Raw genomic sequence first — 18,249 nt, forward strand, 5'->3', positions numbered from 1 at the left:
CTAAAAACAGGAAGGGAAAATCCCCTTGCTGACTGAGATCTCAGTTGAGGGTGTAATGCCTGCAAGTCAGGAATACACTTTGAATGCTTCTATTTTTTAATATTTATTTTCTGAGGATCTTATTCTGATATGGCAGATGTGAATTCTGATCTGCTGATGTATAGGACCTGATCCCCACAGCCAGGCTTACCATCAGAACGGTGCCATCAGGGACAGAAGTGTTAAAGCCTTCCAAGAAGGACTAAATGATCCATTATGTTTTGGCAAGTGCAGCCTCATTTCCTACCTGCTGCTCTTTCTGTGGTCACTCTGAAGCAATTATTTCAGATAATGTGGAAACAGGCCATTGATGAGAGTCCATCAAGAAATCATTATCTCACTAGAAGCAATGTACTGGTTGTTACACAGAATTGGAAGGTGTGGATGCAAAAGTATTTTTATTACTTTTTTAGCTTATTTTTTGATGGGGATGGGGAGAGCAGAAGGGGCTGGAGGGTGTCACCACGTTGTCTAAGGCATGGTGGCTTAGGGTGCAGTGCCACACACTCCACATTGTGCAGCCCATGGCCTTGGATTGTGGCTCTGCAGCCAAGAGCCTGGAAGTGCTGCCAGTGGAGCAACAGCAGCCTGAGCTGCTACAGATGAGAGACAGGTTTATTATCTGTCTGTCTATCTATCATCTGTCTGTCTAACATCTCTTATCTACTATCTCATCTATCTACTTATCAGTCATGCCCCACTGCCTTGCACATGACAGATAGTTGTTGTTCCTGCAACATCCTGGTGAAAAAATCCTGACCTGGCTCTGAGGAGCAACTCTAGGGAATCTGTCCAGTCTAAGAAGGTGGGGAAAGCCATGCAGGATTTGACTGAGACAACTGGATTATCATCTAAATCACAAGCTAATGAAGGAATTAGTGCTGTAATATTTTATTTTATGGTTTATTGTAGACATCTCATAATGTAGCATCAGTGAACTATCAGAGAGAAATAGCTGGGTATGTGTATGGGGTACAAGGGCTACAATGTGGGCACCTGTTCCCTAGCCAGATTCCCACTCTAATTTTGGATACCATTTTGAAACATTATGTATTTTACAAATAAGTTATCAATCCCAGCCTCCCAGATATGTTTCCCTTCTATAAATCTGTAACTCTTACTGACTTTTCCCCTCCAGCCCAGCTGATGTCTTTAAGTCACCGTGTCTCCCCAGTTCTGTGGTGGCTGATGGTGTGGATCCCATTCCATGTGTGTGGAGCTGACCACTACAACTTGTGGTTATGTGCTGAGGTGACAGTCCATGAAAAGAAGTGATGGTTATTGTTTCCTCATCTCTTCAAGAGACAAAGAACAAGGAAATCTGGAAAATTTTGGTTCAAAACAAAAGTAGATGCTGAAAAAGAGCTTTACATAAAGTATTTCTGGAGCTTAAAGCTCCTTCTCCAAACATCCCTCCCTGCTGCTTTGCCCCAGGCTGGCCTGTGTGGGTGGGTCTGGTGCCCTCCTGCTGCCAAAGGAGTGCAGATAGGGAATAATTACTGACCCTTTCCTCTGCACCAGGGCACAGGGGTGACTGCATTGGTTTGTCTCCTGAAGTGATCCTCACTAACCCACACTAAACCCTGACCAGAATAAAGGATTTAAGGCCTCTCTTTGTCACCAATGGCTTCAGTCAGGACAAAGTGGTACTGCCAGAAACATTCCTCATGGTGAAGCAAGGCAATGCAGCAACTCAGCCTTCTTTTTTTTTTTCTTTTTTTTTCTTTTCTTTTCAAGATGTTCCCCCTTCCCTTTTAATATTGTACTCAATTTGATAAAAAGAAATGTGTACTGCCTTACCATTTCAGTTTTCTCCAAGAAAACTTCTGTTTTTCTGTGGCTCTGAGTTATGTGTGCTTGTAAAAACCTCCTTGTTTAAAGGCCATGATTACTGCTGAAGAAATCGTACGGAATCTAAGCAATGAGTTTGTGCAGATTGAGGCACAGTATTTCCCAAAGAAATAGGCTACAGTTCCAAATTAAGCTTATTTTTGTGCCTTTATTTAATTAATTAAAAAAAAAAAATTAGAGTGCCAGCCCCTTCAGTCTGCAGAAGCAGGTGAAGAACCTGAGAGTGACACCAGTGGCATGTTCAGCACAAGACCTACAGCAATTCCACGCAGGGAACATAGTCCAGGTCAGCAACAAACATTTCCCAAAGCTCTTACCAGAGGAAGGTGCTGGGACTGGCACCTAAGCACAGACATCCCAGAAATTATTAATTAAATGGTCTTGTTTAGTATGCAGTCCCAGGGTCATGCATGGGAGCCCCCCGCCATGCATTTCAGGGTACAGGTTGGTTTTGTGTCACTCTCTTGAAGTGCTGAATTCAGTTGCTGGCAGGGCAAAGAGAACAGCAGAATTCCTGAGGACACTGTCACCCCAAACAGTGCCTGGGGCCCTGGGGAGCTCAGGCACCATCTGGCACAGTCACCCCGGGCTGTCCCTGTGTCCCGAGTGTCCTCAGCAGCTGGTCCCTCCCAGCTGGCTGCCCCTGCCCAGGAGGCTAACACATGGATGGGGCACTGCACAGCTGTAGCCTGAGGCAAGGGCAGGAATGGCTATCAGTGCTTCAAGTCCCCACTCAGGACCAGAAGAAGGGGAAAACCCCTTTATTTTGAGAGCAGTCCAGAACCGGGGTGGCTGTGAGGGAAGTTCCACATCCTCTCAGAGCCCGTGCCCAGCTCAATGCCAGGGATCTGTCTGGGCACAAAAACTGCTCTCAGTGCACTGGGTCTCACCGTGGGACACCAGCAGTGCTCACAGCTCAGCACAGGGCCTTGTTTAGTCAGCTGAATTAAGCAAGTGCTGAATTAGGGCTTTGCTGTCAGGACTTCACCTGCCATTGTCATTTTATTGCAGGAAGAATATCCCTCATACCTCAGCTCTCTCCTAAAGGAAAAATACAATACTTTCCCAATTAAACAAAAGCTTTTTTCTGCAGTTTTATCACTCCAAATGGAGCAGGATGACTGGCAGATCAATGTAGTTCCTGTAAGTCAGAACAGGTATTGAGAATTGTTTCAGAGAGAGGAAAAACCTTTTCCTCCCACCAGTGTCATTTACAATCTGTGGCTGGGAAAAAGCAGGAGGGGGGGGTGTTAGTGTGTGTGTGCAGTAAACTATTGCAGATTATCACCCCTGGGTTCTTCTCTTTTGTTTTTCTTGGATGAACAATATTGGGTATCTGATCCTGACAGAATCCATTCAGAATTGCTGGACTGCTGCACAAAATGGTGGTGTGTTGACAAATGCCTTTTTTCCCCCCTTGCTGGCAAATCAGTTTGGTACAAAGATGGGAGCAGGAAAGGATAAACACATGTACAGTGATTCTAGCGAGCAGGTGCAGGATAATTCCCAACACAGCTTGTAAAGGCTGCTGCCATTTGAAGGTGTCAGCACAGTAATGGGAGATGGATGGGAGCAATACTTGCTGGGGCTCTTGCCAAAAGCACACATTACCTGAATCCACACTATTGATGCTGCTCTCTCCTCACCTGAGCTGCATTAGAGAGGAATGTGGACAGGGACAGTGGGGGGCTGGCAGGGAGTCATGCAGAATATTAATTGGGAACTGACTTGCACTAATTGGCATTGTAGCACAGAACTTGTTGTCCCTGCATGAAAACCAAATCCTTCTTACTCCATGTGTGCTCTGCATGGTGGTGGTGGAGTTCATCCTGCAGCAGTGGGAAAAGGCCCTTTAGCTGCCCCCAGGTGCTGCCATCAGGATACGGGACAGAGGGAGGGAAGTACAGCTGGACACACAGAAACCCCCAAATGGAGCACAAATGGGGATCTGCTGCTGCTGGCCAGGAAAGGGTCAGTTTTAGCCACTATAAATATATGGATTTGATATATAATGGGTATATAAAGGTGAGAATGGATGGAAGGGGGGACAGACTTAGGAATGGATGGACAAAAGTAAAAAAAGCAGGAGAGTCAGCTGGAAGGAAGGAAGGACAAACAGGAGAATGAACAGAAAGAAGAAAGAATGGGTGGAAAGAGGGACATAAAGGGACACTAAAGGGCAAACCAAGGGAAAAAGAGATAGATAGAAATAAGACTGGTGGAACAGAGGGATGGAAGCATGGGCAAAATGAGGAAGGTAGGAGTGGAGTGCAGAATGAAGAATAGAAGGATGGAAAAGAGGATGGAAAGGTAGAAGAAAGAACATGTATAGACAAAGACAGAGAGAAGGCAAAATAGATGGAAAAGATGACGGAAGGGTAGAAGGAAGAACATGTATAGACATGGCAAAATAGATGGAAAGATGGAGGAACAGAAGGAGGAAGGACAAATGGAAGCAGTGGCAGAAGGAAGGACATAGAGATGGAAGGGAAGGAAGGAGAAAGGCTGATGTAAAGACAGATGGAAGATGGGAGAAGAACAGAAAGAAGGATGGAAGGGCAGAAGCAGAAGGAAGGAAAACTGGAAACAGCAAATTGAAAGAAGGGAAGAGGATCACTCTTTGTGCTTTGTAGGTCCTGCCCCACTCTGCTGTGATGCCAGCAGGGTGAGACTTGTGCCTGATGTGCTGCTCTGCAATGACCTGGGAGGGGGTTGTGCTACGGGATGCAGCAGCAAAATAATTTGACTTGATTTGCAAGTGTTTTCACAAGTTAACAAAGCCCCAGAGGTAATAGGAAGGTTGTGCAAAGTGTTTCAGCATTGCCTCTGTCATGAGAGAGGCGTTTCCTCTGGCCCAGAGCCACACAGGATGGTTTCAGAGACAAAAAGCCTCTGCTGTCTTTGCCCCAAGCACTGCTTTCCCCCAGCAAACCCAGAACCTTGGCACTCCTTAAAACATGACACCACACCCTGGGAGCTGGAGGAAGGCAAAATCTGCAGGGGCAAATTTGGATCCTGGATTCAAAAACTTGTACTGCTTCTGAAATGTGCATTGCAATTCATCCCATGAATGGTCTGGTGAGAGCAAGAGTGACCTATTTGCTTCAGCTCTGAGCCTGGCTCTGGAGAGCTGGGCTCAGTTCACAGCTCAGCCACAGGCTAAAAATATTGAACATGATGTGTGCTCTCTTTTCCCTTCTCTAATGAGAGATTATTACTTCAGTGCCTCACACTGGTGAGAAAAGACAGAATTCATTAACCTCCCTGTGTTCTCAGATACTCTGCTCACAAAGGTCACATTTAAATTACAGTAAAAAGTGGCTATTTTGGGGGATTAGGCTGAGTTAACACACTAGGAAGTATTCATATTAAGATGAGCAGCTGGCATTAGATCTGGTACCAGCACCTTGGAGAAACTAAAGAAATACCTCACAAACTCCTTCTTTTAACATCTGGTGTTGGCTATGTCAAGGATGCACTGGAGTTGTAAATCCTGATCACAGTTCTCTAGACTCACAACAAATTGTCCTTTTCAGCACACCCAGCTCCTGCAGAGACTTTGCTGCTGTCAACAACCAGCACAGAAAAGTGATTTTGAGCCCATGTGCCAAGTTTGCGCTTCTGGCTTGAGCTGGCATTGTACTTTCCAGAGGCATTTTGCTCCTGGGAAGTACATTGGGATACTCATCCAAAAAACCCCTCCTGCACCAGTGCTGTAGCAGTTTCCTGTGGTCAAATCAAAATGTGTGTCCAAACATGAAACAGAATTAGCTCCACTTTTATTGCAGATACCACAGGAAAGGCAAGGGAAGAGAGAGTATTAAAGAGTTTTAAACTTTTTATCCCAATAATGATATTTTTGTACAAGAAATCTAAAAAGATTTACAGTGGGCAATAGTATTTATATATTTATATACACATATAAATATATATATATAATTGTGTTTATGTGGAGATGTATAAAGCAAATTATTCCATTTTTCCTCTTTTAGCTTAAACATCCCTTTTTCCTTTCCTGATCCCCTATAACAACTACCACCCTCCTCAGGAACTCCCTTTAACTTGCAGTATTGTTTAGCTACATTTGAGGTTTTGTTCCAGTAGCTGGTTTTACAATTAAAGACAATTAAATCTGTAACCCAACTTCATTGTCATTCCTTGTAATTTTTAGGGTCTTGCAATTTTACTTTCTCCCTGAAAGCACCTCTCATGGGATTGCAGAGCAATTCCATTTTTATTAAACAGAAAATCTTTAAAGATATCATGCAAAGATTGAAATGATGGATGGGAAAAGCTAAACAACCCAACATTTCCGCTTTTTCTTAAGCCTTGTGAGCTTTTTGATGCTTCAGTTGTGATGATTTAGTGCTTGGAAGCAGCGGGACTGATGAAGACATCAGCCCAGAGCATGGTTGTAGGGACTGCTGTATCTGAAACACCAAAGCAAAATATTTTTCTATTATTTTTTCAGCTGCTTTTGGCCTATCTCTAACCAAAGTCTCTTCTGCTGTAACTATTTATGTAGCATGATTTAATGACCATTCAGTTTCCCAATGAAAAAAAGGGACTTCAACAAACTTACCCACTGCTCTTCCCACTGCCATATCCACCTCTGCCAGGGAAAATAACTGCCAACAGTTCAATGGGAAGTGAAAACAATGATACAGAGTCTGATAGGAAGAACAGAACCAGATGTAAAACAGGTTTGAACCAGAGTTTCCCACTGTTCTCCCTCAAAAGCATTCCCATTTCCAGTAAGTACCTGCTGCCCATTGCTTCCAAGTGAAATTCTCAGGGATACTCAGGCTGCACAGTAGAAGTTGCCAAGGAAACTGGATTCACTTATGATTTCACATGTTGATTATTTCAATATTTTTTTTTCTCCACCCACATACACCTTAAAATTAGCATTGTCCTTCATGGTCTAATTACCACACTGGCATTGCCATTCAGGACAGGAAATTGCATTTGCTACCTGAATCCAAGTTTCAGCCACTCTCTTTCTTAAAACAAGACATTAAAAACACCTACAAAATTATTTTGTTAGTAGATTACTTCAAATTGCTTTTTTCCACACTGATAACCAAAATACCCAATGGCACATCCAGCTAAGAGCACAAATACAACATTTCCTCACTGTGCTGCTGCTGTTAAACTGAAAGTAGACAAGGGAAAAAAATTATTTCTTTTTTTTTTTTTTTTTTTTTTAATTATTTCTGAGTGTCACCATATTGGGCACTGGCCACACAATCCTAATGCCTTCAGATTCAGTGAGAGTTAATACTGAGCTCAGTAAAGCTGGAATCTCCAGGGTATTTTCGGGAGGTCACCAGCTCCTGATTTAAAGTCAGCTGCAGCTGGATGAACCACTGAGATGCCTGCAGTCTATACTAGCTGGAACAACAGCTCATGGACTGGCCAGTCCTTCAGGCTACACAAATTACAACTACAGTTTATATATGGACAGCTATGGACTCTTAGAACTTTCAGAGGATTTTTAAGAGTTACACCTTTTGATCCTAGTCTAGAATTTTCCCCCCTACTTTGGTCATAGCTCATTGTTCACAGAGATACTCAAAGCCCTGACCTTCAAATGAGAGCCAAATGAGTGAGCACAGTGAGGGTGATCATTATCCCATCACAGGCACTGTCAGAACAGTGTTGTTGATCTCTGGGTGTGTTTCCATTTCTCCCTTGCTTTTCCAAATTAGATGAGAGATGCACCACATGGCAGAATGAGAGAGGAAATTGATGAACAGAAAATGAAAAACATGAGCTCCTTTACCCTCATGAGGATACCACCTTGCATTTGGTTTTTCTGCACCTTTGAGAGAATCTTACCTGGCTGAGCCTTGCAGCAGGTTCCTCCCAAGCTGTGGGATGCAGCTCGGTCAGGATGGATTGTAGTCTCCGTATGGATTATCTTGTGCCTGGGGCTGCTCTTAATAAAGAGCAATTAAACAGAACCTGGCAGAACACCAAGGATGACACACTCTTCCTTCAGAGAAATGGGAATCTCTGTAGTCAGCTCTAAAATTCAATGGAAGCTCAGGACTGTTCTCAGTGCTCCCACCTTTCCCTCGGAGTCCATGGTAAGGAATAACAGCAGGTATGTGCAGGTCATTTGGCTGCTGTAACAGATCTGGCAGCTGGACAGCTCCACAAGGACTGGAAAGGGGAATTCTAGAACAATAAGGCACAGTTGACTCAATGGATAGTTTTGTGGAATAGAGTGATTTTATCTGATTTTAAGTGGTTTTAAAATTGGGTATTAGCAGGGGATTGTTACACAGTTATCAGTTCCATTAACCAGCTGCAGAGCTGACGTGTTTGGTACAGATATTCCATTTTTCACTACTGCTGCTTAGATCCAACTAAAACCACTGGAGCTGACTAGTTCCACTGGTATGAATAACTTTTTTAAACTTGTTTTTATTTAAAAAAAATCCACTTACATTTCTGTACATGCTGATAACCCTCTTAACAGAGTCATTGGCATGGGAAGAAAAAGAAACACTGACATGGTTCATAGAGTGCATCCAAACACTCGTTTTCCAGAGGGCTCCTTATATGATCTCATGTCAAGTTGAAGGGGTGAGTGGTGGAGAGAGGTGTAAGGAGCTGTGGCAGAGTCCTGGGGATGCTCCTCTGAGCAGAATGGGGATACCTGGAAGTGGGAAGTGCCTCTACAATGCAGTGACATAAGACTCCCAAATATTGTGGCTTTGATATGGCCCCTGTCCCATTTACAGTGGGAAAAAGTACAAATGGAATTAAACTGGAGAAATAGTGCCGCGATCAATACTCTGAGGTGTTTTCAAAATTAAATCTTTTTTTTGGAGACTCACCTCCTGAAGTTCCCTGTTTCTCCTTAGGAATTTGATGAGTTTCATCATCCCAAGCAAAGAACCAAAACTGTTACTTCATCTCTTAGGAAAACTAATCAGTGCCTTCCGTCAGCTCCTACAAGCTCCATCTGTCATGTCTCCAGTAGGCCTCTTGAGAACATTGGAAAGCACATCTACACATTTACTTCAAAACTCAAATCTAATGGTTGATTTTTAAAAGGGAAAAAAGGGGAGTTTGCAGACAAAGAACATTTTTGTTTGTTGACAGCAATAAAATGTAACTTGTCACCAGAGCTGATATGTTGTATTAATGGCTTTTCTGTGAAAACACTGGGCTGGGTGTTATAAATATTGATGTGAGCACACTGGCTTGGGAAGTGTGTGACAGATGGAAACTTTTAAGGTGAACATAAAATCATCTTCAGTGTTTCTTCAACTTGAAACTCAAATATCCCCTTTTAATTGGAAGCCATTATTAGGTTTCATCACCAGAAACAACATTTGCTGCTGATGTAGGAGCTAGGGGAAGGAAAAATCTCTTTACCTGACGCTGCTGCCAGCATCCCTGAGGAACACAACTGATGATAGGATCTCCAAATTGGCTGGAGCACGAATGTCTGTTGTGTGTTTGGGCTTTTTTATTTTTGGTATGAAAATGTCTTGATGCTCCCAGTGACAGCATGGTTGCCATGGTTACTTGTGAACCAGCCTCTACCCAACCTGAGGAGCCAGACTATGCTTTTTTCTTCACACTGGATGTGTCCATGTGGATATTCCCAGAAAGAACTGGTCTCTCAGGAGCTGTGGGACCAAATCAGCATCCAACACTCAGAATGTGCTTTCAGGGAAAAGGATGTAAGAACATTCCTGATACTCTATAGAAACAAAATAACTTAATCTCCCCACTCTCATCAGCCATTCCAAGTTACTCAGAATCTCCTACACAATAAATATTAATTCTTTTAAGGGAGCTGAGACTTTCTTTGGTGCAAACACTGAAGCCTCCCCTGAAGAGCTCTCAAGCCCATGCACCACTTCCCATGCCCAGCCAAAGGCTGCTCCCCTACCCAGGCAGCTGGAATTGGCTCATTCCAGAACTTGCTCTGGAGTGACAGGGAAATACTGTTTGCTGAACCACATGCATGTGCCAAAAAAAGAGCCAGCTAAACCCAGGAAAGCGGGCACTAAAAAAGTAATGAATATCCACAAACAGCACCAGCTGCTGCCCCAAAGGGGCTCAATTAAAAGACAAATAGAATTAGTTTTAGTTAGTCTATAAAGCACTGGGGGATTTTCAGCATCCCATTGTGCGAAGACTGCACAAAGCCAGAGGGAAGGATTCCTTCTCCTACAGCCCTGTGTGGGCATGAGCCTCTTTGGGAAACTCCCACAAAAAAAAAAACCCCACAAGCTAATCTGGAATATTTTTACTGCTGTCAAAGAATAGAGGGAAGGAACAACTTTTTACTCACCTTTCAGGTGGGAACCATGGCACAGGGAGCTGGTCAGGACTCGTGTCTCCCTGACAGCACCATGTCCTGCTCAGCACAGGTGGAAACGCTCCAGATGGAGCAGGAACAGTGAAGGACAGTGAGGGGCAGTGAGGGACAACCCCCTGGCAGCTGCAGTGTTGGGGCAGAGGCACCAGTGCTGCTCCAGAACACCCTAACATGATTTGCATGAGGTCTGGCATTCCTGAAAAACAAAGAAAAGAGAAATCAGCTAACCCAAAGAAATGAATGTAAGGCTTAAATTTACAAGAAATTGTAGCAAAGCAACGAGCAGCTGTGCCCTGCTCCATCTCACGGAATGTGAAGCAAACAATACTACCAATACCAGGCCCCGATTACTGTTTTTAACGTTTTAGCTTGTAATTCAGCAAAGGTCACACACACTACTTTAATAAGGGAAAAGTACCACAAAAGAAGATTCAGGTGCCATTTCACAGCTTACAAACGGAACACAGAAAAATCCAGTGATTTTGCCAAGTTTGTAGAGGAATTTGTAACACAGACTGAGAATGCAGCATTCAATTGATCTGCTGATATTTGAACTGCAAGATCAAAAGAAGTGACTTGGAAAACACAAACAGCAGACCTGCACTGGAACAAGCGTACAGGGAACATAAATGGCAAAATGGCTTTTAAAAGTATTTACAAGTCAGGAAGAAGAACAACGCATTTCAGGTGTTGATGGGCATCAGATTTATAGAGAAGGATTTCTGCTCAAGAAGTTCTGGACAATCTGTACTGTGGAGCGCAGGTGGCAGAAATAGGAAGTCAGGCTGACCAGGGCTGGTGTGCAGGATTCAGAACCCAAAAAAAAGGGAAAATGCAGAACCTGAGCCACAAGTACTTGAAAGATTTGTATATAAAAGGTTTTCTGTGTTAGGACAGAGGAATGCGAGCAAGTTAAATACTGGCTCCTCTTTCTCATGCTTTAGCTACAGCAACCACATAAATCACAGCTCACACCAGTCTAATGCTATACATGATACAGAATCTACATGGCATGGGAAAGACATGGATAAATGCTCTGACATCACAGAGGAATTCAGAGACTGAGGGAACCATGGAGACCATTCTGAGTTAGCAACAAAACCCACTACAAACTGGTGTCAAGGAGTTTTTAAAGAGTTTGTGTCATCATTTTACTGAACTCTAGAATAGCATTTCCCTCTGAGGAAAAAAGATTTTGAATACTGGGAGGCAAAAATCTTATCCCAGGATAGAAAGGGAAAGTCCAATTATTTCATCTTCTCTGGTATTACAAAATGTTTGTTGGCTAAAATGGATGAATTTGTCTAAGAATCTGCTATTAGACATAATTAAAAACTTTGCATTTACAGAACAGCTGCTGTAAAGAACAAGGCACTCCATGTCCAGAAAAACATGTGTTTTCTGAAGTTGATCTTCAAGCAACACTATTGAAATACAGATTCACATCTTAACACACCAACAACCCTGTTCTCCAAGTGCTGGTGCAGTATAAGAACAAAAGCCCTGAATTTTTAACTGACAAGTACTTTAAGAAGAATTTGACTGCCAAAATATAATAGAGATGCAGAGGAAAAAATGCCAGAAAACAAACTCCTTGACCTACTTCCATAACAGAGAACATAGATTCAGTACAGTATTTAAAAAATACAGGGATATTCCAACAAGGACTTACTCCTAGTTGCAACTATCCTCAATCCACTGAGCTGCTGTAAGGCCCCAGAAAAGTCACCTGATGAGGCTTTTAAAAGGACTTACAATGGTACCGGTACTCTGAGTTAGACACATTGGGGGGGAATACTGACAAGATAATCCTCCAGAGGGCAAAACAACACCAAAGACCTTACTGGCAACTTCAGAAAATCAGAGAACTGTGGCAAAAGGTTTAGTGCAACATTCAATCAACATAAAACACTCCTGAAAGCCTTAACTTAGTAAACTAAGCCCATTTTAATTTACCTAAAAATTCCAAGAAGAGGGAATTAGAAGGAGGCGAGAAAGACAGAAAAGATATAAAAAGCCATACACACAGCTACCAATCCCTGGGTTCCAGCCCTGTTCAGGTGATAGGAACTGCAAGAGGCAACAGGGCCAACACAGGTGCCCTAATTACCCCTTGGCCCTCCCAGGCCCTTCCCCCAGGTGAGATTCCCTCACATTTGGCCCCTCAGGAACTGGACTGGGGCTCCCAAGGGCAGGTGTGGACATTGCCTCAGCTGTGCCAGGGGCTGGTGGACACTGCCAGGCTGGGATAAAGCTCTGGGAATGGGGTGTGGGGCAGGATGAGCCCCACAATGTCATTCCCCAGAATGTCTCATGACATCCATCTTTCCAGTCCCTCACAGCTGGGTGCCTAAATCCTGCAGTGTTGGATTGTCCATTCCTCCAGGACATGAGGAATTTAGCACATTTTATTCAGGCAAAGCCACACCATACACCTACAGGACTGCTGCAGGCTTGAGAATTGGCCCTGGGGTGAACAAATTCCACAGCCTGTGACATTCCTGGTGCAGCTTCATGAAGTCTCCATTGCTTTTAGCCAGCAGTACGAAGGACCAGAAGCAAACCTTTATTTTATGGATTTTATCAGCCTTGCAGGTTGAAAGAGCACCCAGGAGCTCGAGTGACCTTTATGAGACAATCCCGGGACTTGGTTCGTCAAACATGGAGTTCAGTCAGATTCAAGGGGCAAGGACCCACTGCACTGAGAGGACAAATCAAACAGCAGCTTCGAAGTCAGAATCATCAGCTGACCTCTCCAAAGTATTTACAGCCCAAATCTTTGCTTTCGCAAGGCTTTACAGTCTGGGGGTTGGACAATTCCTGGAAATGTTCTTTAGGAGACAGGAGGTCTGCAAGACCCTCTGCCTTGCCCTGCCTGAAACTCCCCCACAATTCTTTCAGCCATAATTTCATTTGCTTTTCCTGCCCTTTTCTACCCCTGCTTCCCAATACAAGTTCAAACCAAAGGGACTAAAGAGGAAGCCAAATCCTTCTGTCCTGTGGTCTGAGTGGTGGCTCCAACTATCCTCACTGGAGAAAGCCAAGCCCCCACCAACTCCTCCCATCCTACAGTTAAAAAATTATCCCTGAAACAATCCCACAGGTGTTAAAAATGTGAGACAGAGTCCTGTGATCCTGAGGAAGCAGCAGACCCTGTGTGGAGGAGAGTTTGGATCCCTTCTGGTTCAGCCTCCTCAGCTTTAACATTCATGGCTCCAGGCTCAGCCCCTCGTGACCATCACCCTGCAAACTTCCCTCTCAGCTCTGATTTATGGGCTGAGTAAATCCAAGCAAAACGCAGCAGTAAAAGAAATTTGCGAGCTAATTTATTGCTTCCGTTTAGGTTAAGGTTTTTAATCATTATTTGCCTTTATATTTTAGATAAAGATTTGTGAGGAACCAATTACCCAAGGCAGCACGAGTAGCTGTGACAGCTGAATTCAATGCATGAGCTACCCTTAGAAAGCACTGCCCGATTTTCTGATAGAAAGTGCTACATTTAAATAGAGAGGCCAGAGCCCATAGATTAAAATAGGGGAAAATGATGAAGATAATTCACACGGAACATGGCTTTTGAGGATAAAAGCTTCCCAACAGAAGAGAGGAAGATCATTACTGTAAATTTATATAAAGACAGGGTCAGTTTTTTTGTGGGCTCCATTGAAGCTAAGCCAATTTATACCACCTCTAAAGAGTTCATTAAACCTCTGTCTCACCAGCACAGTGCCAGGATTTGAACATTTGTTCATCTGAAAGATTCATTATTCTAATCCAGCTTGGTACCTTTTTTAAGATGGGGTGTGAAATATTGGTGGTTCCTGCAGGTTTTCCCTGCATTAAACACCCACTGTAGCCCCTGCAGAGTCTGGGAAATTACAAGTGTTTCTTTAGCTGGGATGGGAAAGGACCTGACCCAAACTGGAGCTTTTAAACTCAGCTGTGCTTTGGGTTCAGGGCTCTGCTGCCCCTCAGAGCAAAGGGCCTTTTATTGCTGCTACATTGGGTTGTTTGTGCTAAACTCAGTCAAGTCAGATTAATAATTTGCACTGAGTTTTGATTGATTCTGTGTCTTTTTCAGTTGGCCAGGGAGCAAGGAACCAATTGCAATTCCTCATTAAAAATCACTTCTGCTTAATTCCTGCAACTCCAGTTGTGGACACTGAATCTCAACCCTAAGCCTTGGTAAGCACAACTCTGCATTTTCCTTGTGCTGATGCTTCAGCAATTATGAACTAGGAAGAAATTGTCTAAATAATCTGCAACACTCAAACATCTGTTGCCTTCAGACCGCTGGTGAAAAAGGGCTTAGCACTACAATGTAAGAACCTTCCCAAAGTAATTGGAAAAGGGACGAGACGTAAAAAAGGAGATGATTTTGTCATTTTTAGTCATCAACTTTCTCCAGCCCTTCACTGAGCAGTGCCCAGAGTTCTCCTGGTGCTGCCACAGTGGATCGTGTCAGCCTGCAGGAAATAAAGGCTGTAAAATTATTTACACTGAAAGCAACAGGCCTTTTCCATATTGGCATATGTTAGCATTCAGCATCCAGGATTTGTGGCTGCCAGCACAGAAACTCCCCGAAGTGACACTGAAATCAGCCCAAATTATTTTGCATATTCTTGTGTAACAATAGCTGTGTGCTGAGCTGGCAGTCACAGATTCTCAGGAACAGTCTGGCACCTCCCGCTTCGAGATCTGCAGCACAGGCACTCCACTGGAGGAGTTTTAGAATCACAGATCGGCTTGTTACAGATCCACACCCACAGTCTGGGTTTTCATCCATACTCCAAAGGAATTTTACTACTTTTGATTTTGCATAGGGGCCAAATACATAAATAACATCATGCCAAAGTTTGGAAGATTTGGGACAGGGTAAGGCACTTAAAACATGAAGCCTACGTTTACAAAGCACAAATAACAGAAAACTACCACAGTAATCCTCTTGAGGCTTAAACTCTCCCATTCCTTCCAAGAGATTAAAAACATATGCCAGATCAGAGTAATCAGAGGGTGAGCATTCCTCGTCCTACTTGCCTCTGCACTTCCATCCCACACCAGTCAGATGAGACGTTTGGCCACACTCCTGTCTCTTCCTAATCTCAGTGAGTGCTGAAGGAACCCTGCACCTCTGCACAGCTGGAAATAGGGATTTACATTTTGTGGCTTTGGGAGGAAACCTCCTCCTACACACTTGGAATTCACTGCTCAAGATGAGGCATTTTTGTCTCTGTTAGTGAACAGTGAAAATTTTCTGATCCCCTGCTATAGAAATTAATTCATTAATGGCCAAGTGGATCCCTCTGTTGGTGCCAGCCACTTCCAAGGACTTATAATAAATGATACCCAACACTGCCCAGTCTCAGAGTCAAGAATTTGTGGTGCTCTAAGGTAAAAAGTTGTTGAATCCCACCTGGGGAAAGTTCTGCTGTGCTGAAGTAAAGAGAGGAAAAAGAAAAAAAAAATCCTGCTTTTCAAACAACAAAGATTTTGATAAATATCCACCTGAAAGCTTTTACTCTTTTATAAGTATCATGTCTATGATTTTTGCTTGGCTTGCTATCTTCAAAGTATTTTTTTAGGCAAGGGCTGTTCATTTTGAAAAATGAAATGTAATATTGAATAGTTAAAAAATTCTCATGTTGCCATCCCCATTAGCTCAGTGTCTGAGCAGGGAGCATTTGCCATAAATAATGCACAACTTAATCCAGCTGCATTTTTTTTTTAAGAAAATCCCAACATGCTACAAAGTAACAAGAAGGAAGAGAAACACATTTCTGTAAATACATCCAACTCCTATAAACTTCCTAATCAATAACTTTTGTTATACACTGAGCAGAACAAATGATGGTTAGTGAATAATTTAATGACTTTTGGCAGTTTCTACTCCAGAACCGACTGTGAAAAGTTTAGAGTTTTCTCCAGCACATTTTCTTCTACAAATTTTCTCCTAAAAAATTTGTATGAACAGTTATTGCTCTTCAGAGCATTTGTGAGCACTTCCCCGTGCCTGTGATTGAATTTTGAGCTCTTTCAGACAGTTTTAACTGGGTGCATCAATCAAACAGCATAATTTCCTTTTCTTGACATAACCCTACCAGCCAAGTCTCTTTTTCTCCACATTGTAATCCATTGCCTAATCCAGAGTGATGGTCCCTAATCTCTATGATTTGGGAAGGCATGTAGGGATGTGCCGCTTTCTAAACTGGTTCATTGCTTTTCAGAATAGAGGTAGGGATAATACCAGCTTTAATGAGTCTCTGAATTAGCATTTTTAGGTCATTAAGAAGTAAATTAAGAGGTTTTTGTCCCCACCTGTCCAGTTTCTTCACTCCAGCTGAAAGCCCAGAGGCTGGTGCAGGCTGGTAATGTCTGCACGTGGGGGTGACAGCCCTGGCTCTGCCACGCCACGGAGCACCACAGGAACCACTTTTCCAGGATCCCTCCAGTTCAGAATATGAACTTTGGGAGCCCGAAAGATAACAGGCAACCCAGCTTTTAGCAATGCAAGTAATGCAAGATGTGAAAATATTCCTCTCCTGTTAATGGAAATTCAATTGGTTAAGACAGTCAAAGAAAGCCCTTGAGAAAAAGAAAGAACAAATCTTACATCACATATAAAACCTGAAATTCTCTCAAGATAAATCTTCAGGAAGTCTGGAATTGAACATCTGAAGGTGGGAATGAATTTGTAATAATGGCTTTTTAGAGGAGGATGAATGTTTTATTATATTGCCAATGTGTATTTCTAAAAAAATATGTAGAGTGATGCATTTGAGCTACGGTTATTTCTAAAACTGTAGGTTTTTGTAGAACCTCTGTTCTTCCTTCCCCCAGAGTTGCCACTAATTAAGTACAACTATTTGGAGTACACAGAACCATGGTGGTAGCTGAAAAGGGAAAGGATATAAAGTTTTTAACTTCAGAAATTTTGTGCTCCTTAATTCAGTAACTTTGTAAGTCAACATTGAACACATGAAATTGGGACCTGAGCTAAACACTAACAGGATACTGAGTTTTTTTCCTTTTATGTAGGAATTCTGTTAAGGTCAGCTATGATGGAAAACTCTTCAAAGTGTTGCTTAAGTGTGGTAGGCAGAGAGAAATGAGACCCTTCCTGCTCCCCTTTCCATCCATCCAGTGGTTCTTACCTGCCATGTGGTTGTTACTGTTCCCAGTGCCAGGTCAAATTGGAGGCCAGCTGGAATTTTCTCTGGTAAACTTGTATTGGTGGAGGAGAAAAATATTGACAGCCTGATTTTGTAATTGTAACTCATTTTTTCATGCCCTATGGCTGTCATTTCAATTTTCCATCAGGATTATGTTATACCATTTATGGCTTTTCTTTAGTGATTTGTTGACTCAAGTTGCCTTTGGACCCTGTTCACTATTTCTGGCTGAAACATTTCAGATTTAATGTTTTCAAACTTAATATTTTTTATATTTTTAACTGAAAAAATGAAAAATAGCCCCTGTCTTTAAATATAGTTTTTCCCCAGATATATACATTTTTTGGATGAACTCCTGCAGGAGTCAAACCTTACACTCAAGTGTTTTGTTTAGGAAAAAAAAATCCTATTTCTGTCCTAAGGAATGAAAACTGAATGGTTCAATTACTCATTTCAAAGCAGCTCTTCCTTCTAAAGCTTTCCTCTCCTCCACATTTCAGTGGAGGAGAGGAAAAGAAGGGAATATATTTATTGAACTAAGGCAACTGGAAGAAATTAGTATCACAGGGAGGGGTTTTGTTTGTTTGTTTTGTGCCCATTTCAGAGCAGACACCATTTTTTTCAACAAGCTTTGCTGTTCTCACACCAGATGGCTTTATTTTATCAATACTTTATTTTCCTCACATATATTTTCACTGCAAGTATCTTGCACATGGAAAGAGGATGGGAATGCTTTTTATTAATCTGCCAGATATTTAACTATGCACTAACTCATCCTGGCATCTGAGCCAAACTTGGGGCACCAGATGATTCAATGTGTATATTCCCAGTACACCATGGAATAGC

At 42.7% G+C, this 18,249-nt stretch overlaps 1 long non-coding RNA gene across 4 annotated transcripts; it reads right to left on the reverse strand.

The window, feature by feature from the left end:
• Positions 1–5,647: 5,647 nt before the first annotated feature.
• LOC115494449 (uncharacterized) lies at positions 5,648–16,938 on the reverse strand. Of its 4 annotated transcripts, none has more exons than XR_012055200.1 (3): positions 16,550–16,930; positions 9,283–10,433; positions 5,648–8,073 (listed from the first exon to the last, which is right to left on the reverse strand). It is a non-coding gene; the product is annotated as an uncharacterized lncRNA (long non-coding RNA). The 4 variants fall into 4 exon arrangements; XR_012055201.1 differs by having other exon boundaries at positions 5,648–9,613; positions 10,211–10,433; positions 16,550–16,917; XR_003959467.4 differs by having other exon boundaries at positions 5,648–9,539; positions 10,211–10,433; positions 16,550–16,902.
• Positions 16,939–18,249: the final 1,311 nt, after the last annotated feature.

This window comes from Taeniopygia guttata, chromosome 3, assembly GCF_048771995.1.
Source record: "Taeniopygia guttata chromosome 3, bTaeGut7.mat, whole genome shotgun sequence".
NCBI lineage: Eukaryota > Metazoa > Chordata > Aves > Passeriformes > Estrildidae > Taeniopygia > Taeniopygia guttata.